Here is a 26,008-nt window from a genome sequence, read left to right as displayed (position 1 = left end):
AATCAAATTCATTTTATGTTTGTGTGTGTGTAGCCCATTCACTATCTCCATCTATCCCCCACCCCCTGAAGATGGCTGGACCATTATTGTAAATACATCATTGTAAATACACACCTGTGATTTGTTTCTCTCCCATCTCATTATAGATTGTAAGCTATCACGAGCAGGGTCGTTTTATTTCGCTTTAATTATTGTATTGTTAACATTGTTACTTATGACTGTTGTGTTTGAAACTGTTAAACTGTAAAGCGCTGCGGAATATGTTGGCGCTATATAAATAAAGATTATTATTATTATTAAATGATGGATCCTGTGCAGATTGTAAAAAACGGGTGCACTGGGCCCTTTTTTTCTGACGGACCCGTCGTGGCTATGTGCACCTGTTGTGTATGCGTCTTCGCAGTGGTTTTTCACTGCAAAAACGCATACACAACACAACCCAGGTTAAAAATAATAAAAAAAATAAAAAAATCGCAATATTCTTACCTTCCGGCGTCCCAAGCACCGTTACCGATGCTCGTGATGCTCCCGGCAGCTGGCGTTCCCAGTAATGCCTTGCGTGCAATGACCTCTGATGACCTAGCGGTCTCGCGAGACCGCGACATCATCGGGTCATTTCGCAATGCATTACTGGGAACGCTAGCTGCCGGGAGCATCTCGAGCATCGGTAATGCTGTGCGGGATGCCGGAAGGTAAGAATATTGCGTTTTGTTTTTTTTTTACATTATATCTTGTTACTATTGATGCTGCATAGGCAGCATCAATAATAAAAAGAGAGAGAGAGCAAGTGAGAGAGAATTTTCCTGACTGGAAATTCTTCCATGGCATGCTCAGTTTCAAAGGACAGAACACGTCGCTGGATTCGTGCTTTTGACAGTCAGTGATGGATCAGCTTCATTATAGCCAATGACAGGCAGCGCAGGATCCGTCGCTGAGTGATTTTCCGACCTACAGAAAAAACGTTCCTCTGTGCGTTGTCCCCGCCCGACGGACAGCAATTTTCCGACGGATCCAGTGCACAACGGATGAAAAAGATGGCCATCCATCACAATCTGTCGCTAATACAAGTCTATGGGAAAAAACAGGATCCAGCAGAAAAATTTGCTGGATCCTGTTTTTTCAAAAATCGACAGATTTCGACGGGAGCTCAAAGACGGAAGTGTGATAGAGACCTAAGGAGGCTTATTTGCCGTGCAATGCTCATCTAGGAAATTTAATATGCAAATTGCCTCTTCAGAGAAAAGAGGACTTGAACTCTATACTGCTATGATCTATTCAATCTTCAATATTATATCATTTTATCTGTTCCTAATGCATTGCGTCCTCTTCTTGTTCCCTGTGTATTTGTTTCCACCCTCACCCACATTTTTATATTATATTAATAAAGAATATTATATTTTTTAATAATCAGGTTGTAAATTCGGTCATTTTTCTTTGTCCTCTATATATATTGCCAATGTGCCCTCAACATTTCCATGTTACACATCTAATGGCACATATGGTATTATCCCATATTATACACTAAGAAACATATATTTCATTGCCATTTTGACTTTATGATATGTATTGTTTTTTGAGTTTGTAACTAAGGTTGCACAAATAGTATATCCACCCATGGTCTACATTTCTTTTGATAGTACAGGGGAATATTTTGGAGTTCTCACAATGAACGCATTTCCTGATACAGTGAAAGTAAGGATGACATTTTACAATATCATCTTTTATAGCATATCCTTTATATTCTGATTGATTCTAGAATATAAACTGGGAAATAATGAGATAATACAAGGTAATAAAAGGACTAAGGCTGCCGTCACACTAGCAGTATTTGGTCAGTATTTTACCTCAGTATTTGTAAGCCAAAACCAGGAGTGGGTGATAAATGCAGAAGTGGTGCATATGTTTCTATTATACTTTTCCTCTATTTGTTCCACTCCTGGTTTTGGCTTACAAATACTGAGGTAAAATACTGACCAAATACTGCAAGTGTGACGGCAGCCTAAAAATGGAATAGTTAAAGAGAATCTGTCACTCCATTTTTGGCCTATAAGCTGCGGCCACCGCCATCAGGGCTTATCTACAGTTTTCTGTAATGCTGTAGATAAGCCCCTAATGTACCCTGAAAGATAAGAAAAACAAGTTAGATTGTACTCACCCAGGGGCGATCCCGGTGCGGTCCGGTCTGATGGGCGGTCCGGGTCCGGCGCCTCCCATCTTCATACGATGTTGTTCTCTTCTTGTCTTCCTGCCGTGGCTCCTGCCAGGTGTACTGGTTTGCCCTGTTGATGGCAGAGCAAAGTACTGCAGTGCACAGGCGCTGGGCCTCTCTGACCTTTCCCAGCGCCGCTGCGCTGCAGTACTTTGCTCTGCCCTCAACAGGGCAGATAAACTACGCCTGTGCAGGAGCCGCGACAGGAAGCAATGAAGAGGACATCGTATAAAGATGGGAGGCACTGGACCGCGATGCCGATCGGACCCGGACCGCAGCGGGACCGCCCCTGGGTGAGTATAATCTAACCTCTTTTTCTTATCTTTTAGGTTACATCAGGGGCTTATCTACAGCATTACAGAATGCTGTAGATAAGTCCCTGATGGCGGTGGCCGCAGCTTATAGGCCAGAAAAGGGGTGACGGATTCCCTTTAAAGTTATGTAGATATTTTCTATCACATACAACCTAACCTGTTATCCATAATTAGACCTCAGTGAAAGTTTGAGGTTAGAGAGCTGACTAACAACCAATGTTTACTTTCTCAGTACTTTCATTTAGTTTCCAAAGAACCATTCTTATCTGGGGCCAAAATTAAAATTGAAACATATGGGATAGGATGAAACTGCAGGAAAAAAGAGCAAAAATAATCCCATAAAAAATAATAAAGTTTATTATAAAGATAATACACTAAAAATTGATTAACAAAATTCACATAAAACGACAAAGTGGATAGATGATTTACACAGATGTAAAGCACATTAGCCCCAGTAATTTGTAGTAGATGGAGAGCAAAAAGTAACAGAAAATATTTATAAATACTGCTCATACAGTCATACATATAGTGCTTATACAGATATTGTTCCCAAGTTGCACAAAGTGTTAGTCCATAAACGATTTGCATAGCATGCATATCAGGAAGATATATTCCTAAGCTAAATATTACGGTAAGGTGTGTACCACTTTAAGGGAAACAAAAAAGCGAAGATGAAGCTAAATTCTGCTCTTACCCATTGTATACAATGGGACCTTATGCTGTCAGCCTCTGACTAAGGCGGAAGCCGAAACGCACGTTGGGGTGGACACCACTTGGATGAAAGAGCTCCTCTGCTCGTGTAAGCACACTGTTCCTACTACTTGACTACCTCAGGTCTTGCACTGCTAGGTGATTTATTATAATAGGTCCATAGTACAATACTGTCTTGCATACATTTTGTCGCTACCTCTGTAACTACAGCACATGGACCTCATTTCAGTTGTTGAATGTATACTAATTTACACCATCACCAATTGCACTAGCACTTTATCTACCCCTATATAATCTATATATAATTGTTCATATCTGGCTATGCACTTTACTGTACCCAAAATGATTATGATTACATTGTGTTAACCCTGTTGGTTCTCCTTTCAGGAAAAATTTATAATCCTGGGTGTGTGTCCCTGTTTTTATATACAATTGTAACTTTTTTATCATTGTTCTGTCACCTTTGTTATCACCTGGTTTCAATAAAGCATCGTTGCATTCATCATTTTTTGTACTGATACTTTTTTGGTCATTTTTTTCTCTCTTTCCTCTCTGATTTGTGCAGACTTGGGGATTCATCATCAGCCCCTCTGTATGGAGGCTCATCTCCAAATGTCCTTTAGGCACCTGGCGTGACAAAGCTTGCCCACCATGATGCAGATATTAGATAGCCAGAAACACAACTCCCTCTTGTGTGAATAAAATGGTGTTCAAGCAGGTGTCGCACTACTATAGTCATCGTCTGATACTGCTGTACTATTTGTAACTCTATGGACAATAGAGATAACTGTGGTGTATGTGCTTGACCCATGCTCTATTGAGACAGGTTTCCACAAAGCCCCATTCCTAGAATTTGTGAGGGTTCAATTGGTACATTTGTAACTGCAAAATATGGCAATATTATAAAAATAAAAGATGATTTTAAGCATGGGTACAACATAAATGATGTGTGCACACATGAGAATTTGTGCATCTCACTGGAATATTAGAATTTACATCTAATGCTGTCGCTTGCAAATTTAACTAGTTGGTTGATGCAGCTCAGTTTCTCATAAGAGTGCCATACGTATTGCTTCTTTTCTGCCATAGCATAATTAAAGTAGTAACAATCTTCTGGATCGCCCCCAAGGGCTAGGGGAACTCGGGTACCGGGCCCTTCCATTCTCAAGGGGGATGTCACAGTGGCTGACCCGGTCCGTGGCCCTCGGGACGTCCGTAGAGAAAGGGGGGAAAGGTCTTTAAAAGGGATAATGTTCGTGACGCCACCTGTGGTATTCGGTCAGGGTGACCGACACTGTTTAGGGGTCCGCTGAGGTGATGGTATGGCAGCTAGATTGTATACCTTCCCACAGGTGAAGTATGTCCCCAGGGCTTCCCAGAGTGTAGATGGTGGATGGTGTGAAGCACAGTGAATAACGAGGTCACAAGGTTGCAGTCTCTTTACCTTTACTGAAGGCTTCAACATCCACAGTTCAGGGCACCAGACCACAGGGTAGGCAGAGTCCGGCCGGTCTGAAGGCAAATCCAGAGTCCCCTGATCCAGGTGGAATTCAGTAGCCTTCCTACTAGCGCCTGGGTGTTGTAGTACCTCCCTGCTGAGCAACTCGGTGAGGTCCTCACAACTGTTGTAGATGTTCTAATTGTTATTTCTTCCTCTCTGTCCCCCAGATGGTGTGGATAGGACAACTCGTATGACTGATGGCCTGAGGCTTTTTTTATAGGGACCCTAGAGACACCCCTACCCCACAATTTGCCACCGTGTCTTCTTAGGTATTTAGGTTGGGCAGCCAACTTGGAAATGACTGTCCTGCCGGTCTCTGAAGTAAAGCGTAGAGTCTATTACTCCTTCGGTGTTCCGGCCACCGGCTACGCGCCTCAGAAGGAGGCAGCCTCTCTCAGGGCAGAACTCCTTCTGGTTTTCTCATTGTGCTATGACTTCGTGTCTCACTTTCTACAACACAATTCCTTTCTCATCCTTCCTTAGGATGCTGCCGCATGGGATGCAGGTGCAGCTCCGTGTCTTTCTGTCTCGTGCTAGGCCTCCGACAGGATCCCATCCCTGTCAGGGCCCACTGTCTGCAGCTTTGTGGTGTTCCTCCTTTCCTGCTGTCTGCCTGACAGGTGTTGCCTGGGCCAAGCCCAGTCAGCTTCTCACTAACTTTCTATCCAACCCACCAATTTTACCCTAATGTGAGGATTGCCCTAATAGATAGGAGCAAGGCTCCCCCTGGTGGACTGGAGTGTGAAGTGTGGTGTATGGTTTGTGATACCTGGCAGGGTGGACTCCATTAGTGCCATCAGACGTAATATCACTCCCCCTGGTGGAAGAATAACATTACAGCAACGAACCAGTACTCTGGGGCGCTGCACTTCCACTCAGACACAGCACCCCTCAAGATACTACTTAATTTTAATGGTTGTGAAAGTATTTTATCTGTGGCTGTTATCGCAATGCCGTGTGAGGGATTGTATGACTGTATTTAGGGGGATTTCTTTCACTGTTATGAGAGTTTAATGTCTGGGTGTCAGGATTCCGTTTTGCTTCTGCAGATTGACCACCAGTGGCTATTATTCATTTTGATAAATTGTAGTGCATTTCCACTCCTTATCACTGGAGGTTGCTATTGTGTTTCTGCAATCGCCCTTTACAGATAGCCAATGTTAAACCTATAGAAGCCATTTTGATTCCTATTTGGGCCTACTTAAAGCCACATGGAATTTTAGTCTGGTTTCAGTCTCCAGCTGCTGAGAATTATCTTATCCAGACTCTTCTCCAGATTCTTCCTACTTCCTACTATTCCTAGTGTTATTTCCAAGAACTTCAACTACCACTTGCTGTTCCCCACTTGTGCTCCTCCCCATTGGATTCCAGCTGTGCTTTAGCAGAATAAATACATTAAATTATTCTAAGATTATTCTAAGAATTCTGTGGCAGGCACTGGAATTGGGCAGAGGCAGATTTAGGGCATGTTTCCAAGGTCAGGAATGGCTCAGTATTTGTTCAGGATTTGACGCAGGTAAAATCTGCACCAAATCTGCATCTGAGGTAACTGGCAGGTGACCTGCGTTTTTGATGCTTTTTTTACATGCATTTTTGATGCTTTTTTCCCGCATGTGTTTTTGATGCATTTTTTCATTGCATGCGTTTTTTTGCCAGTTTAAATAAAGTTAATTCTGGGAAGGAAAAAAAGTGATTTCCTGTTTGCAGATATATTGTTAATGAGCAAACATGCTCGCCACTACTGGGTACTTACCCGAGTATCACTATCTTCGGGTTACTCGGCAAGCACCGAGTATTTCTGGGATTATTCGACGGGAGCTTGGGTCTATTCCTTTTCATTTTGGTGCTTTTTAGAGCGCCAATCAGCATGCAAGAATTGTCTGCGATGCACTGTAATACCGCAGCCATCTTTGCTGTGGTATTACAGTGATTGGCTGGCCACACAGCGTCATCAGGTCTATAAGAGACCTGGTGCCGCCCTGCTCGCCGCATTCTGCTCTAGACTCAGCTAATGTAGGGAGAGCTGCTGCTGAGATAGGGTCAGATTCTTACTTTTATTAGTTAGTGTGGGTCTACTAGTGTTCAATCCACAAATCCTGATAAACCAACAGTCCTTTTTAGGGCTAATATGGGGGTACATAGATTGCAGGGCTAGGTAGGCAGGGGAGTCTATGTGCGCATATCCACATCAGTGCAAGGCCTACAGGCACTGTATGTGAGTATATAGATCTCACTGAATACCTCAAAAAGCTCCATTAGTGTCTGCTGCTGCATATTTTATATACGTAGCTGCAGGTATCCGTGGCTATTTTTTTGCACCTTATACCTGCTAACTTTATTAGAAAGTAATTCATAGCCCCCTTTTTTCTATATTTATTTGCTTGGTCACACTGCAGACTACAGCCAGGTCATTTCAATACAAGATGTTCCAGGCATCAGATGTGAGTGCGCTCAAAATTCAGGCATTTTTTGGTACTATAGTATTTTTTGAAGTGTCTTACATTTTTGGACACCATTTTGCTGCCCTAAAAATCTGTAGCTGGCCAAAAAATATTTATCTACAGTTCTTATATTTATCACTGTGATTTCTACGCCACACGCATCGCATATCATTGCGCTAAATATTTTACAATTTTAGTACTCCAATTTTTTTTAGTGTCATAGCCTACTTATTGACACATTTTTGGTGGCCCCCCCAAAAAAGGCCACATTTTAATCAGTCTGTTATCTTCATCTGATACCTGGTCTATCTGTGGTCTCCAAATTCTTGCTTTGTAGACATACATTCCACTTGTTTGCCTGTTTGCTACCCTTGTTCTATACAGTATTTTGTGGTTAAAATTATAAAAAATAAAAACAGGCCACATACTGAAACAGTCTGTTATGTCTGTCAGACACCCGGTGTATCTGTGATGTCCAAATCCTTGCTTTGCAGGTATACATTGCATTTTTTTGTCTGCTAGCCTTGGTCTATATAGTATTTTGCGGTTAAAAACATTTACAAAACAAAACAGGCCACATATTGAAACAGTCTGTTATCTCCATCAGATGTACGGTGTATTTGTGGTGTCCAAATCCTTGCTTTTGCAGGCATACATTGCATTTTTGGTCTGCTAGCCTTGGTCTATGCAGTATTATGTGGTTAAAAAAATTTACAAAAAAAAAATATTGAAACAGTCTGTTATCTCTGTCAGACGCCCGGTGTATCTGTGGTGTCCAAATCCTTGCTTTACAAGCATGCATTGCATTTTTTGTCTGCTAACCTTGGTCTATACAGTATTTTGTGGTTTAAAAAATTTGCCAAAAGAAAATAGGCCGCATATTGAAATAGTCTGCTATCCCCGTCAAAAGCCTGGTGTATCTGTGGTGTCCAAATTCTCGATTTGCAGGCATACATTGCATTTTTTGGTCTGCTAGCCTTGGTCTATACAGTATTTTGTTGTTAACAAAATGTAAAAAAAAACAGGCCACATATTGAAACAGTCTCTTATCTCTGTCAGATGCCCGGTGTATCTGTGGTCTCCAAATCCTTTCTTTTCAGGCATACATTCCATTTGTTTGCCTGCTACCCTTGGTGTATATGCGGTGCCACAGGGTCCTGGTCATCGCAGTGGTATTGCTTTCCTCTCGGGGAGAGTGATGCTACGTTTGGAGACAAAGAAAGATACAGTTATATGAAAAAGTTTGGGCACCCCTATTAATCTTAAGCTTAATGTTTTATAAAAATTTCACCAGCTATTTCAGTTTATATATCTAATAACTGTTGGACACAGTAATGTTTCTGCCTTGAAATGAGGTTTATTGTACTAACAGAAAATGTGCAATCTGCATTCAAACAAAATTTGACAGGTGCATAAGTATGGGCACCACACCAGAAAAGTGACATTAATATTTAGTAGATCCTCATTTTGCAAAAATAACAGCCTCTAGTCACTTCCTGTAGCTTTTAATCAGTTCCTGGATCCTGTATGAAGCTATGTTTGACCATTCCTCTTTACAAAACAATTCCAGTTCAGTTAAGTTTGATGGTCGCCGAGCATGGACAGCCCTCTTCAAATGATCCCACAGATGTTCAATGATATTCAGGTCTGGGGACTGGGATGGCCATTCCAGAACAGTGTAATTGTTCCTCTGCATGAATGCCTGAGTAGATTTGGAGAGGTGTTTTGGATCATTGTCTTGCTGAAAGATCCATCCCCTGCATAACTTCAACTTTGTCACTGATTCATGAACATTATTGTCAAGAATCTGCTGATACTGAGAGGAATCCATGCGTCCCTCAACTTTAACAAGATTCCTGGTGCCGGCATTGGCCACACAGCCCCAAAGCATGATGGAACCTCCACTAAATTTTACTGTGGGCAGCAAGTGTTTTTCTTGGAATGCTGTGTTTTTTGGCCGCCATGCATAACGCCTTTTGTATGACCAAACAACTCAATCTTGGTTTCATCAGTCCACAGGACCTTCTTCCAAAAAGAAATTGGCTTCTCCAAATGTGCTTTTGCATACCTCAGCCGACTATGTTTGTGGCATGCTTGCAGAAACTGCTTCTTTCGCATCACTCTCCCATACAGCTTCTCCTTGTGCAAAGTGCGTTGTATAGTTGACCAATGCACAGTGACACCATCTGCAGCAAGTTGATGCTGCAGCTCTCTGGAGGTGGTCTGAGGATTGTCCTTGACTGATCTCACCATTCTTCTTCTCTGCCTTTCTGATGTTTTTCTTGGCCTGCCACTTCTAGCCTTAACAAAAACTGTACCTGTGTTCTTCCATTTCCTTACTATGTTCCTCACAGTGAAAATTGACAAGTTAAATCTCTGAGACAGCTTTTTGTATCCTTCCCCTGAACAACTATGTTGAATAATCTTTGTTTTCAGATCATTAGACAGTTGTTTTGAGGAGCCCATGATGCCACTCTTCAGAGGAGATTCAAACAGGAGAAAAACTTGCAAGTGGCCACTTTAAGTAGCTTTTCTCATGATTGCATACACCTGGCTATGAAGTTCAAAGCTCAATGAGGTTAGAAAACCAAAAAAAGTGCTTTAGTAAGTCAGTAAAAAGTAGGTAGGAGTATTTAAAACAAGAAAATGATAAGGGTGCCCATACTTATGCACCTGTCAAATTTTGCTTGAATGCAGATTGCACATTTTCTGTTAGTACAATAAACCTCATTTCAAGGCAGAAACATTACTGTGTCCAACAGTTATTAGATATATGAAACTGAAACAGCTGTTGCAAAAAAAAAAACAATTTTTATAAAACATTAAGCTTAAGATTAATAGGGGTGCCCAAACTTTTTCATATAACTGTAACTGCATCCAGGTATCACAAACATGCAATACATTTCACACTCCAGGCCACCAAGGGGAGCTTCTGCTCCTATTTATTAGGTCACTATTATATAAAACTGGCAGTCTGTAGGGAAAGTTAGAATGTTCCAGACTTGAGTCTGAGGAGGACAGAGGGTCCAAAGGAGTTGTGAATACCCTCAGAGCTGCAGCTCCCAGAAAGAGACATTGAAAGGCAGAATTGTATTGCAGTGAGCGTGTAAGGAGAGGAAGCAAAAAGAGAGGATACCAGAAGGGGACCAGCCCTACACAGGCTGCCTCCTTCTGAGGCACAGGATCCCGGTAACCAGAACACTGAGGAAGTAATGACCTTTATGCTTTGCTCCAGAGACCGTCAGGACAGCTAATTTCACGTTACCTGTCCGCTCTACACCCAGGAGACACGGTGGCACCCCTTAGAGGCTGGAGCATGATAGAGTCCCTATAAACCGCATCAAGCCACCAGTCATACGGGTTTATCCTATCCTATCCGGGGGAAAGAGAAAGACAGAACATCTACAACAGTTGTGAGGACCTTATGAGAAGCTTAGCAGTAAGGGACTACAACACCACGGCGCTAGAGAAAGGCTTTTATTTCCACCTGGACAAGGGGACTCTGGACTTGCCTCCAAACCGGCCGGACTCTGCCTGCCCTGTGATCTGGTGCTCTGAACTGTGGATGCTGAAGTCTTCAGTAAAGGTAAAGAGACTGCAACTTTGTGTCCTCGTTCTTCTCTGCGCCTCTCACCATCCACCATCTACACACCGGGAAGCCCTGGGGACATACTTCACCTGTGGGAAGGTATACCATCTAGCTGCCATAACATCACCCCAGCGGACCCCTTAAAGCAGCGTCAGTCACCCTGACCGAATACCACAGGTGGCGTCACGAACACAAACTTTATCCCTTTAAAGACCTTTCCCTTTTACATGGACGTCCCAGGGCCACGGATCGGGTCAGCCACCGTGACATCCCCCTGTGAACCGCAGGACCTGGTACCGAGTATCCCACGGCCCCATGGGGCAATCCAACTTTGGCGTCATGAACAGGATCTTCTAAAGCTTGTAAATCGGGTCATGTGCGCCTAAAGACTGTGCCATAACTGCGCCTAACTGATTTGTGTTAATAGACTGTGTGACCAATGGACTGTGATTTGCCGCCAAAAATTCCTGCCAAAACCGCCGCCTTTACAGCGCAACGAGGAGCGCCGGAGAAGAAGGGCGTGCCAACATGGGAGGAGACTACCAAAAGCGATGTCAAAAGCGATGAACGCCCCCTCCGACTGTTGCTACGTGATGAGGACCTGCCTATCTGCCAAAGAGGTCTGCCTCCTAATCTGCAATGGCAGGAACAAGGAGAAGGAGTCCCGCCCCCAGAAAATGGAGGAGCAGCGTGCATGTGCAGCCGCAGATACAGGAGCAGGGATGGCGACCAGTGGGTACCTGAACGACAATGAAGTGAACCAGGACCATCCCCGGCGACTGGAAGAGGACCTGAACTCGCCGCTGCTGGAAGATCCGGACTTTTTAGAACCGCAGGTGGAGGAGCTGAGCCACCAACTACTGGACGCAGAACTGACCGCGGTGAAGAAATGGAAGTCGACCCTGTGCAGGAAGATCGCGCTGGAAGAATCGCGGTCCGGGCAGCAGCGGACTCCAGCATCCTCGTCAGCGGAGCAGACCGGCATTGGTGGAACCACACCAGACGCAGGTGCAGAAAATGCCCTTGCCCCGGTGACCAAACCCGCTCTAGTGACCGCTCTCCCCCCAGCCACTGATCCCGCTTCAGTGACCATCCCTCTCCCAGACTACGACCGGACCCCAGCCTTCGCTCCGGCTCCAGTGACTCCCCACACCACTGACAAGACACTACTCCCACTCCTAGCATCTGTGGGCATACCGCTGGGCGTGAGCCCTGAGGGGGTGATCTTCTGATGAGACGCTCCGGGAGCCAGGTTTAACGGAGCCATAAGCGAGGCCCAAAAGGGAGAATCCTATATCGGAGCCCTCACCTGGGAGGAATATAGACAATGCCTGATATTACAGTGGAAAGAAAGAAAGGAACAGGAAGCCCAACGTAAAGCGCAGAACCATAAAACCAAACGATGTAACAGGAGTACAGTGAAGCGGGGGATAGTAGTAGCCTTTCACCCGAGAAGGGGTTGGGGCTTCATTCAGTAATCGGGACTGCTGGCAGAAGTCTACGTCACCAGCCGTGACGTTTAATCCCATCTCCGGGAAGGGCATCCTGACCGAGATTTGTGCCAAAGGGATCATGTGACCTACACCCGCCACTGGAGCCAGAAAGGCTGGTACGCCAGGAAGGTTAAACTATGTGCACCTGCAGGGGCGCCACCTGGTGCCAAAACTAAGACCACCAGTGCTATCCCTCCAGTTTCTGGAACAGTAACTCCTTAAGCCAACACTACTACAACCGTGTGCATAATCACCACCACTGAAACTGCCGCTGTGGCAAATGCTATAGCTGACATCCGTACTCAGGCAGCTAATGACTTGACCATACATGAGAGGCGAATTGATGACGTGATATAGCATCAGATGAGGACTCGGATACAAACCTTCCCTGGCCAGGAAGTGTTCATTACCGGCTGATGCCTTGCAAACTACTATAAGAGAACAACGCAAATCTTGAAATGACTGTACACAGTTAATTCTTCATCCTTTTGCTGCTAAAGTTCAATAAACCCTACCAGGGTTTCCATTTAAAGGGGTCCTCAGTTCTAAGGGGATCCTATGTTCTGCACATGTTTGCACAGTTGCCTTTCCCTTTGCCTTAAAGAACATTGGAATCATGGACGGTGAATGATTCACAAACTTTAGCTTATCTCCGGTCACTAGGCTGATTGTGAGAACTAGCCTAGTGACCGGAGATAACCCCCAGTCGCGTGCACGGCAGTTTTCACAGTAAGCTAAGTTATCACGAGAACTGCAGTGGACGAGGACTTCCTGTGGTGTGACAGGCAAGAGATTATTTAAATTAGTAGACATGCGTAGTAAGCTGCATTTGCGCTGTTACTACGCATGTGACTAATCATTAGATGTGATTTTTCCACATCTAATGATAGTCTATGGTAAATTTACGGCCTCCAGAAGAAGCAAACGCAAAACGCGCGTCGAGGCAGAGGGACGCCGAGGCAGTCATCCCACACATACCACTAGGTAACCAATCCATACTTACCTCTACAGGCTGTTATTTTTAACATAGCCACTTAGGTTTGGGAGCGCTACTACCCTTAGGCTACTTTCCCTCAGGGATTGCTTATACACTTTTTATTATATTGAGGTTAGTTGTAGCCCCTTACATTCTGGCATACATCTACTTACCCATAGTGGCCTTTGTAGTTGGCTATCACCAGTATAGGTGACAGTGCAAATGTGGGTTTTCGAATTTGCCTATGGCATTTATGTCCCTCTTTTTGTGGATTTACTGCACCTTTCTTGATTTGTAGTTATGTATTTTATATATGTTTTAATATGATTCAAATAAATTGTAACTTTTATCTGGTACCATAGTGTGGATTAATCTATACCTTTGTTCACACCATATGTGAGAGATAAATTTACGATGTGGCGATGGAGCGTCGCCGCATTGTAAACAGACATGCTGCGTTCTGGAAAGATGCACTGCATGTCTGTTTACGTGGGTCTGCCGCCTGCATCTTTTAACGCATAGTGGAGACAGGATTTCATGAAATACCCTCCACTATGCTGTAACATTTGGACGCTGCGTGTTTGACGCTGCGGCTCTACGCAGTGTCAAACACACAGCGTTTCCTGACCATGGAAACACACCCATAGGCTTTCTTGCACCTGGGGTAACAATTCACTCCCTCCTATAGACAGCTTAATTGGTTTGAGCAGTCCTCATTTGACTGTTCATACAGTTAGGTCCATATATATTTGGACAGAGACAACATTTTTCTAATTTTGGTTATAGACATTGCCACAATGAATTTTAAACAAAACAATTCAGATGCAGTTGAAGTTCAGACTTTCAGCTTTCATTTGAGGGTATCCATATTAAAATTGGATGAAGGGTTTAGGAGTTTCAGCTCCTTAACATGTGCCACCATGTTTTTAAAGGGGCCAAAAGTAATTGGACAATTGACTCCAAGGCTATTTCATGGACAGGTGTGGACAATCCCTCTGTTATGTAATTCTCAATTAAGCAGATAAAAGGCCTGGAGTTGATTTGAGGTGTGGTGCTTGCATTTGGAAGGTTTTGCTGTGAAATAAACATGCGGACAAAGGAGCTCTCCATGCAGGTGAAACAAGCCATCTTTAAGCTGCGAAAACAGAAAAAACCCATCCGAGAAATTGCTACAATATTCAGAGTGGCAAAATCTACAGTTTGGTACATCCTGAGAAAGAAAGAAAGCACTGGTGAACTCATCAATGCAAAAAGATCTGGGCGCCCATGTAAGACAACAATGGTGGATGATTGCAGAATAATCTCCATGGTGAAGAGAAACCTCTTCACAACAGCCAACAAATTGAACAACACTCTCCAGGAGGTAGGCGTATCAATATTCAAATCTACCATAAAGAGAAGACCGCATAATAATAATCTTTATTTTTATATAGCGCTAACATATTCCGCAGCGCTTTACAGTTTGCACACATTATCATCACTGTCCCTGATGGGGCTCACAATCTAGAATCCCTATCAGTATGTCTTTGGAATGTGGGAGGAAACCCGAGTGCCCAGAGGAAACCCACGCAAACACGGAGAGAACATACAAACTCTTTGCAGATGTTGTCCTGGGTGGGATTAGAACCCAGGACCCCAGCGCTGCAAGGCTGCTGTGCTAACCACTGCGCCACCGTGCTACCGCATGAAAGTAAATACAGAGGGTTCACTGCACGGTGCAGCCACTCATAAGCATCAAGAATAAAAAGGCTAGACTGGACTTTGCTAAAAAAAAATCTAAAAAAGCCAGCACAGTTCTGGAAGAACATTGTTTGGACAGATGAAACCAAGATCAACCTCTACCAGAATGATGGAAAGAGAAAAGTATGGCGAAGGCGTGGTACAGCTCATGATCCAAAGTATACCACATCATCTGTAAAACACGGCGGAGGCAGTGTGATGGCTTGGGCATGCATGGCTGCCAGTGGCACTGGGTCACTAGTGTTTATTGATGATGTGACACAGGACAGAAGCAGCCAAATGAATTCTGAGGTATTCAGAGCCGCCATACTGTGTGCGCAGATCCAGCCAAATGCAGCCAAACTGATTGGTCGTTGTTTCATACTACAGATGGACAATGACCCGAAACATAAAGCCAAAGCAACCCAGGAGTTTACTAAGGCAAAGAAGTGGAATATTCTTGAATGGTGAGGTCAGCACCTGATCTCAACCCAATTGAGCATGCATTTGACTTATTAAAGATTAAACTTCAGACAGAAAGGCCCACAAACAAACAGCAACTGCAAACCACCGCAGTGAAGGCCTGGAAGAGCATCAAAAAGGGTGAAACACAGCGTCTGGTGATGTCCATGAGTTCAAGACTTCAGGCAGTCATTGCCAACAAAGGGTTTTCAACCAAGTAGTAGAAATGATCATTTTATTTACAATTATTTAATCTGTCCAATTACTTTTGGTCCCTTTAAAAACAGGGTGGCACATGTTAAGGAGCTGAAACTCCTAAACCCTTCATCCAATTTTAATGTGTATACCCTCAAAAGAAAGCTGAAAGTCTGAACTTCAACTGCATCTGAATTGTTTTGTTGAAAATTTATTGTGGTAATATCTATAACCAAAATTAGAAAAATGTTGTCTCTGTCCAAATATATATGGACCTAACTGTATGTGTTTTGCCTACTTACAGTCATGTTCCAACTAACTGCTCTTCCTAATTCTCTTAATGTTCAGTGAAAAAACTACAATCTATGCTTCATTGAAAGAAGCAGCAAAAGAAGCTAGTTGGCAGGTAATTATAGAAATCCCAATTGAGTGCTCATGTGATGACCACTGGAATGAGCAAGTAGAACCAAACCTTGACAGTGAGTATATTACACACTGTTAGGATCTGGGCATGCTACAGTACCTCATTTCAGAATTAAAATAACCACAATCAGTATGAAAATATATCACCTGCACTAGCATCAGTACATGAATGCAGTACAAGAATCTCCATCAGTATACGTATGAGCACATCAACAGATCCCCCATCAGCACATGAATATATCACCAGAACCACCAGCAGTACAAAAATACAATATCACAACAACCATCAATATACGTATACATCACCACAACCATCATTTGTTTATAAATGCATCATAAAGCTTTGTGTGGTGATCAATAGCAATGTCGGGTCTGCCCCATATAACATAGTATTGCATGAACAGTTATGTTCTTAACAATGTTAAAGAGATACAAGTAGTTGTTGTAAATAGCCATCATCAGACTGCAGACCACACAGGAAACACTACTGATGAAGCATAGTCAGCTAAAACAAGTGAACATTTACATCTATGTACAGTACCTTATAGATGACATCTTCTCTGTTTGTAGTTGTTATTATTATTTCATTATTATTATTTATTTATATAGCACCATTAATTCCATGGTGCTGTACATTAGACGGGGTTACATCAAATAGAAATATCACTTACAGTAAACAAAACTAACAATGGCAGACTGGTACAGAGGGAAGAGGACCCTGCCCTTGCGGGCTTACATTCTACAGGATTGTGGGGAAGGAGACAGTAGGTTGGGGGTTGCAGTAGCTCCGATGGTGTTGAGGTGGCCGTGTGGTCATTACAGGTTGTAAGCTTTTTTGAAGAGATGGGTTTTCAGGTTCCGTTTGATGTATCCAAATGTGGTGGATAACTGGACGTGTTGGGGCACAGAATTCCAGATGATGGGGGATATTCAGGAGAAGTCTTGGACGCGATTGGGTGAGGAGCGAATAAGCGTGGAGGAGAGAAGGAGGTCTTGGGAGGACCAGAGATTACATGAGGGAAGATATTGAGAGATTATTTCGGAAATATTCGGAGGAAAAAGGTTATGGATGGCTTTGTAGGTCAGTGTTAGTAGTTTAAACTGGATATGCTGGGAAATTGGGAGCCAGTGAAGGGTTTTGCAAAGAGGGGAAGCAGGAGTGTAGCGAGGAGAGAGATTAATTAGTCGGGCAGCAGAGTTAAGGATGGACTGGAGGGGTGCGAGAGTGTTAGAAGGTAGGCCACAAAGGACGATGTTGCAGTAGTCGAGGCAGGAGATGATTAGGGCATGCACAAGCATTTTGGTAGAGTGGGGGTTGAGGAAAGGACGGATTCTGGAAATATTTTGAGCTGGAGGCGACAAGAGGTGGCGAAAGCTTGGAGGTGCGGTTTGAAGGACAGGGCAGAGTCAAGGGTTACACCGAGGCAGCAGATTACCGGGACAAGGGAAAGTGTGAATTCATTTATTGTGATAGATAGATCAGGTAGGAAAGGTGTGCGAGATGGAGGAAAGATAATTAGTTCAGATTTGTCCACATTGAGTTTGAGGAAGTGAAAGGAGAAGAAGGAGGATATGGCTGATAGACACTCTGGGATTCTGGAGAGCAGAGAGGTGACATCTGGGCCAGAGAAGTTGATCTGAGTGTCATTAGCATATAGATGGTGCTGGAAGCCAAAGGGCTTTATGAGTTGTCCCAGGCCAAATGTATAGATTGAGAAGAGAAGGGATCCTATGACAGAGCCTTGTGGGACACCAACAGAGAGGGAGTGAGATGAAGAGGTGGTATGGGACTAGGAAACGGTAAATGTGCGGTTGGTAAGGCATGGGGAGAACCAGGATAGGGCAAAGTCTTTGACACCAAAAAAAAAGAGGATATGTAGTAGGAGGCAGTGATCAACTGTGTTGAAGGCAGAGGACCGGTCTAGAAGAGGGGGTATAGAGAATTGTCTGCTAGCTTTGGCTGTAAGTAAGTCATTCATAAGTTTGTTCTCTATCATTTCTTCTCTATCTTGTCCAGAAGCCATAAGGTTATGTACTGTATAATGAAGTTGTATATAGAGGTGCTAATAATTAATGTACTGCACAGTTGGTTGTATATACAAACAAGAGGAATCAAGGAGTATAACGGGTATACAAATTTATTACATGTACAAAGTGTAAATACACATATAGTCAAGCAAATATAAGACATTAATATGTTTACAAAATTTTAAATACAAGGTGCAATGAGGATGGAAAAAGGAAACAGGTATCCCCCCGGTGTGCGGAGCCCAGAGTCTCAATCAGTCTGATAAGATCAGCAGACTGGTAGTAAAAAAAGCTGCAGGCAGCCACCTTAATAGTAAATGCAATAGAGTGACGGACAGTCACTAGTAGTGAGCATATTAGATGTGGTGCTTACCGCAAGTGTAATGGGCTACACAGCACACCGGACCGGAACCAGGACACAGAGATCCCCGATGCGCGTTTCGCTTATGTCATTTGCCGCTTTATCAAGGGGAAGTGATAGAAAGTGCCGAGAGAGACCTTGATATGGGCCGGACCTAGAGCATGTGACCTATCACATGCTAGGAAGTGGCCAATGGCGTTCGGCATAATCGGCGCATGCACAGATCAGACGGCAGGTCCTGCACCCGGAAGCGGCGTCCAGCGTCACAGCGTGTGAGCGGGGAAAAGGCCCCGGTCACACATGGGAGGCAAGAGAGACGCCGCCCGGGAGCAGGAAACGGTGGACCGAACCCGCGCATGCGCACTGCCACCAATGTGGGAAGACATAAACATGCCGCATAACATAATGCAAGAACCAATAGGGGAGGATCTGGAAATATGACCGCTATAGTACATCAGTCCAAAGGGACATAACGCCCCAGCATATAACTAGCCGGCAGTCGATCTAGAAGTCGGGAAAGTCCATAATATGCCGCACAAAGAAAAATAATAATTAGTAACAAGTGCAGCATCTTCCATGATGATAATGGGGCAAATGTTCTGTCTCTTCTTATGGACTTGATGCCAGATCCTCCACATAAAGAAAGGGGGAGAGGAAGTACTATAGTCATCTATCTCGGCATAACAGCAATAACATACAAACCAGGGGCGGACATACCGTCGGTTCAACCGGTGCAACCGGGAGGGGGGCCCAGAGCAGGAGAGGGGGCCCCGACGGCGGCAGACATACACGGCATTGTTGTGATACCTGTAATCCTGTAATGAGCGCCGCGGTACCCAGTGACCGCTGGTGAAGAAGCTGCCGTGCCCGGAGTCTGCGGAGACCATCTGTCCACAGTCCGGGAGAAGGAGCCGGGAGCAGGTGAGTATCATATTTACCTGTCCACGATCCACACGCCGGGCGCCGCTCCATCTTCCAGGTGTCGCTCCATCTTCCCGGCGTCTCTCCGCTCTGACTGTGCAGGTCAGAGGGCGCGATGACGCATATAGTGTGCGCGGCGCCCTCTGCCTGATCAGTCAGTTCGGAGAGACGGGATGGAGAGGACCAGCGGGCAGAGACAAGAGGTGAGTATGTCATTTTTTTTTTTTATTGCAGCAGCAGCATTTATATGTGGCACAGCGTTATATGGAGCATCTATGGGGCCATAATGAATTGTATTGAGCATTATGTGTGGCGGCACAGCTTTATATGGACTCCATATAAAGCTGTGCCGCCACATATAATGCTCCATACAATTCATTATTACCCCATAGATGCTCCAAAGCATCTATGGGGTAATAATGAATTGTATGGAGCATTATATGTGGCGGCACAGCTTTATATGGAGCATCTATGGGGCAATATTCAATAATGAATTGTATGGAGCATTATATGTTGCGGTATGGGGGGGAGGGCCAGGAAGATTTCTTGCACAGGGGCCCTCTGCAGTCTGTGTCCGCCCCTGATACAAACTGTAAAGAAAAAACACACAAATAAGACATCATAGTGAAAACATAAAAAAGAAATGCCTAAAAACAATAATAAAACCAGGAACCAGACAATGATAAACTGTTCCAATAGGACGGGGGATAGGACCGAATAATATGTCAAAACTAAACCAAGGGAAGTATATAAGGGAGAGAGTAAGCCGAAACCAGGACCATATTATTATAAAATACTGGTCAACAATAGATTTCTTAAAGGAATGAGGTAAAACTCAGCGATTCGTTCAGGCCGCTTGGTGCGACCGTATTGAGTCTGACAATCCAGCTTGCTTCACGCTGGGCCAATATCTTTTTGTAATTTCCCCCTCGTCTACCCAGGTGTACACAGTCGATGCCCCTGACCCGCAGGGACCCCGCGTCACAATCATGATATAATTTGAAGTGACGGGGTATCGTCTTTAGATCAGAGGCATCGACTGTGCCCCTAGCTGCCCGGATGTCACATATGTGCTCCCTAGTACGTATACGGAGCTCCCTCGACGTTAGACCCACATAAATTAGGGAGCAACCACACGTAGCGTAGTATATAACGTTCGTGGTGCTACATGATATGTGGTGTCCAATAGAAAATGTCCTAGTACCGTCAGATGACGTAAAGGAGGCTGTCTGTTCAATGTTTGCACAAGCCAAGCAATGGCCGCACTGGAAACAACCAAGTACTGGGCCTCTAGTGCTGAAGGGGTTACTGACAGGAGGGACGTAGTGGCTCCGAACAAGCATGATTTTTAGGTTAGGAGACCTCCTTGTTGTCATAGAGGGGAAGTCGCCCAGTGCGGGACCCAGGGATGGCTCTGTACCCAAAATGGGCCAATGCCGGGCAAGAATCTCTCTCATATTGCACCATACATGATTACATGTTGTTATAAACTGTATTTTTGAATCCTCTGGCCCGGTTTTGGCTTTGTTACCTGTGGTATACAGAAGGTCCCTACGATGTGTCCTCCTGGCTCTATCATAGCCACGCCTGACGCATCTCCGGCTATAGCTGCGTGCCTCAAAGTGTGCCTTGAGAGCTACGGCCTGGGCTTGGGCTTGAAACCTGTCCTCTGTAGAGCAGATCTGCCTCATTCTCAGGAACTGTCCAATTGGGACAGCCCTCACAGTTGCTGGATTATGTGCCTAGTCGGCATGAAGCAAAGCGTTAACAGCAGTTGGTTTTCTAAAGACATCAGTCTGAACACGATGTGTGTTGTCAATCTCCAGACTGATGTCAAGAAAATCAATATGCCTAGTATCATACTGATAAGTTAAGGAAATGTTAAACGGATTGTCGTTCAGCTGACTCATAATATCCTCGAGGTGCTGCGCCGTGCCCCCCCACAAGAATAGAATATCATCTATGTATCTAAGCCAGCACAGCACATGGTCGGCAGCCCGCGCCCCCCGTCGCCAAACAGAGATCTCTCCCAGTGACCCAGAAAGAGATTCGTGTACGAGGGCGCACAGGCTGCACCCATGGCTGTGCCACGCTTCTGAAGATAATAGGAGTCCTTACATACAAAGAAATTATGTGTAAGGATGAAACGCAGCAGCTCGAGGATAAAGTCACAAAGAGGGCCGCCCAGGTCGGAAGCTCCCAGGAAGAGACGGACTGCTTCCAGGCCGTGCTCGTGATCTATACAGGTGTACAGAGTTTGAACATCTGCAGTGACCAGGAGGACCTCTGGGTCCACAAGGACCCCGTCCACCCTAGTAAGGACGTCCGTCGTGTCCCTGACATACGACGGTAGGACCTCGACCAACGGTTTGAGGTAAAAATCTATAAACTTACAGATCGAGTTGCAAAGACCGTCGATGCCTGACATGATCGGACGTCCCGGGGGGTTGACGGCGTCCTTGTGTGAAGGTAGAACATAGGGACCTTAGGGTACCTGACCGACAGTCTCTCCCACACTTTTTATCAATAATACCCTCCTCCAAAGCATGAGTAAGTATCACTTGTAATTGAGACGAGAAAGAGAGCATTGGGTATGGGTAAGTTTAGTATACGTGACGGTATCCTTAAGTTGTGTGTTATTGCTTTTATGCCGAGATAGATGACTATGGTACTTCCTCTCCCCCTTTCTTTATGTGGAGGATCTGGCATCAAGTCCATAAGAAGAGACAGAACATTTGCCCCATTATAATCATAGAAAATGCTGCACTTGTTACTAATTATTATTTTTCTTTGTGCGGCATATTATGGACTTTCCCGACTTCTAGATCGACTGCCGGCTAGTTATATGCTGGGGCGTTATGTCCCTTTGGACTGATGTACTCTAGCGGTCATATTTCCAGATCCTCCCCTATTGGTTCTTGCATTATGTTATGCGGCATGTTTATGTCTTTCCACATTGGTGGCAGTGCGCATGCGCGGGTTCGGTCCGTCGGTTCCTGCTCCCGGGTGGCGTCTCTCTTGCCTCCCACGTGTGACCGGGGCCTTTTCCCCGCTCACATGCTGTGACGCTGGATGCCGCTTCCGGGTGCAGGACCTGCCATCTGATCTGCGCATGCGCCGATTATGCCGCACGCCATTGGCTGCTTCCTAGCATGTGATAGGTCACATGCTCTAGGTCCGGCCCATTTCAAGGTCTCTCTTGGCACTTTCTATCACTTCCCCTTGATAAAGCGGCAAATGACATAAGCGAAACGCGCATCGGGGATCTCTGTGTCCTGGTTCCGGTCCGGTGTGCTGTGTAGCCCATTACACTTGCAGTAAGCACCACATCTAATATGCTCACTACTAGTGACTGTCCGTCACTCTATTGCATTTACTATTAAGGTGGCTGCCTGCAGCTTTTTTTACTACCAGTCTGCTGATCTTATCAGACTGATTGAGACTCTGGGCTCCGCACACCAGGGCGATACCTGTTTCCTTTTTCCATCCTCAATACCTTCTATTTAAAATTTTGTAAACATATTAATGTCTTATATTTGCTTGACTATATGTGTATTTACACTTTGTATATGTAATAAATTTGTATACCCGTTATGCTCCTTGATTCCTCTTGTTTGTATTATTAGCATGGAGTGGGTTGCCTTTTTTACAAGAAGTACACACGCTGCCGGTGTAGTAGTGTATAAATTGTCCTGTACTTAGCTTCCTTCCTGTAGAACGCAGAGTAGAAAATCTTTCCAAGGGCCCCTTGGAAGGTGGACGCTAACACCGCTCACACGATTTACCGTTGCCGCGCCAATGTGGTAGAACCAGAAGATATGCAGATAAGCTCTGAGCCGTAGTTGCTTTGTGCCATGAACGGTCTGTTCCACCCGAGCACCGTAGTCTCTGATCAGGGGAATTGGAAGACAGCGCATTCCGAGAAAAGGCTGGAAGGTAACAGCGCAACAGCCCTGTCTGGGCTCAGTCTAGTCAGCACAGCACCAGTCCTCTCACTCTCCCTAAAATAGCTCCTGCCTCAAGTCCTAGTTTCCTGGGGTTCTCTTCTTAGATTGCTGCCCAATCACTGCCTGAAGAAAATCACTAACTCATCAATGGCAGTGTTAGACCAGTAGATGGCGCTGTTGTACAGTCTTTCACACAATGATGACTAACCCTATTACAAAAGAACATGGGATTCTTTCCAAGCAGTGTGGGTAAATGTCCGTACTTACTGTTTGTGTCCTCATGCTGGACGACTGCCTGAGTGTTTTGCAAGCTGCACATACTGCTCAAAGCTGCATAGCCGACTGCCTGTCAAAGCTGCACAGGCACTAGTTGATTGTCAGATCATGAGTGGGGAGATCGTTTTTCGGAGCTCTTGAATGAAGTGGTGGAGAAAAAGCGAGATAATAATTTTTATCTCACGGACGATAAATACGAGAATATATTGAAAGAAGTGAAGGAGGCTAAGGTGGCTGTACCAAAACAGAGTATTCGCTTCAGGCGTTTGAAGAGGTACGACTGTTATGAAAGGTAATTCAGTACCACAATGGACATAGAGGTCAGCGCACATACAGTGACCTGGCAATAACCCAAAAAACAAGAACGAGCTCTGAGACGTGGGAACTCTGTTGACCGCAATCCCTAATCCTCTCCAACCACACTAAAGGCAGCTGTGGATTGCGCCTAACGCTGCCTATGCAACTCGGCACGGCCTGAGAAACTAGCTAGCCTGAAGATAGAAAATAAGCCTACCTTGCCTCAGAGAAATACCCCAAAGGAAAAGGCAGCCCCCACATATAATGACTGTGAGTTAAGATGAAAAGACAAACGTAGAGATGAAATAGATTTAACAAAGTGAGGCCCAACTTTCTGAACAGAGCGAGGATAGGAAAGGTAACTTTGCGGTCAACACAAAACCCTACAAAAACCACGCAAAGGGGGCAAAAAGACCCTCCGTACCGAACTAACGGCACGGAGGTACACCCTCTGCGTCCCAGAGCTTCCAGCAAGCAGAAAAAAACAAATTGACAAGCTGGACAGAAAAAAACAGCAAACAAATAGCAAAGAGGAACTTAGCTATGCAGAGCAGCAGGCCACAGGAACGATCCAGGAGGAAACAGGTCCAATACTAGAACATTGACTGGAAGCCAGGATCAAAGCACTAGGTGGAGTTAAATAGAGAAGCACCTAACGACTTCACCACATCACCTGAAGAAGGAAACTCAGAAGCCGCAGTACCACTTTCCTCCACCAACGGAAACTCACAGAGAGAACCAGCCGAAGTACCACTTGTGACCACAGGAGGGAGCTCTGCCACAGAATTCACAACAGTACCCCCCCCTTGAGGAGGGGTCACGGAACCCTCACCAGAGCTCCCAGGACGACCAGGATGAGCCATATGAAAGGCACGAACAAGATCGGGAGCATGGACATCAGAGGCAAAGACCCAGGAATTATCTTCCTGAGCATAACCCTTCCACTTAACCAGATACTGGAGTTTCCGCCTTGAAACACGAGAATCCAAAATCTTCTCCACAATATACTCCAACTCCCCCTCCACCAAAACCGGGGCAGGAGGATCAACAGATGGAACCATAGGTGCCACGTATCTCCGCAACATTGACCTATGGAATACGTTATGTATGGAAAATGAATCTGGAAGGGTCAGATGAAAAGACACAGGATTAAGAACCTCAGAAATCCTATACGGACCAATAAAATGAGGTTTAAACTTAGGAGAGGAAACCTTCATAGGAATATGACGAGAAGATAACCAAACCAAGTCCCCAACCCGAAGTCGGGGACCCACACAGCGTCTGCGATTAGCGAAACGTTGAGCCTTCTCCTGGGACAAAGTCAAATTGTCCACCACATGAGTCCAAATCTGCTGCAACCTGTCCACCACAGTATTCACACCAGGACAGTCCGAAGACTCAACCTGCCCTGAAGAGAAACGAGGATGGAACCCAGAGTTGCAGAAAAACGGTGAAACCAAGGTAGCCGAGCTGGCCCGATTATTAAGGGCGAACTCAGCCAAAGGCAAAAAGGACACCCAGTCATCCTGATCAGCAGAAACAAAGCATCTCAGATATGTTTCCAAGGTCTGATTGGTTCGTTCGGTCTGGCCATTAGTCTGAGGATGGAAAGCCGAGGAAAAAGTCAAGTCAATGCCCATCCTACCACAAAAGGCTCGCCAAAACCTCGAAACAAACTGGGAACCTCTGTCAGAAACGATATTCTCCGGAATGCCATGCAAACGAACCACATGCTGGAAAAACAATGGCACCAAATCAGAGGAGGAAGGCAATTTAGACAAGGGTGCCAAATGGACCATCTTAGAGAAGCGATCACAGACCACCCAAATGACTGACATCTTTTAAGAGATGGGAAGATCTGAAATAAAATCCATAGAGATATGTGTCCAAGGCCTCTTCGGGACCGGCAGGGGCAAAAGCAACCCACTGGCACGAGAACAGCAGGGCTTAGCCCGAGCACAAATCCCACAGGACTGCACAAAAGTACGCACATCCCGCGACAGAGATGGCCACCAAAAGGATCTAGCCACCAACTCTCTGGTACCAAAGATTCCAGGATGACCAGCCAACACCGAACAATGAACCTCAGAGATAACTTTATTCGTCCACCTATCAGGGACAAACAGTTTCTCCGCTGGGCAACGA

General features: G+C 45.0%; 1 protein-coding gene across 1 annotated transcript in view; it reads right to left on the bottom strand.

The window, feature by feature from the left end:
* Nucleotides 1–26,008, bottom strand: part of FBLN7 (fibulin 7) — a 335,652-nt gene that overhangs the window by 164,757 nt on the left and 144,887 nt on the right. The window lies entirely within an intron of this gene.

The sequence above is a fragment of the Ranitomeya imitator genome, chromosome 5, assembly GCF_032444005.1.
Source record: "Ranitomeya imitator isolate aRanImi1 chromosome 5, aRanImi1.pri, whole genome shotgun sequence".
Taxonomy (NCBI): domain Eukaryota; kingdom Metazoa; phylum Chordata; class Amphibia; order Anura; family Dendrobatidae; genus Ranitomeya; species Ranitomeya imitator.
The sequence above is the reverse complement of the archived record's forward strand: the minus strand, read 5'-3'. Positions and strand labels throughout refer to the sequence as shown.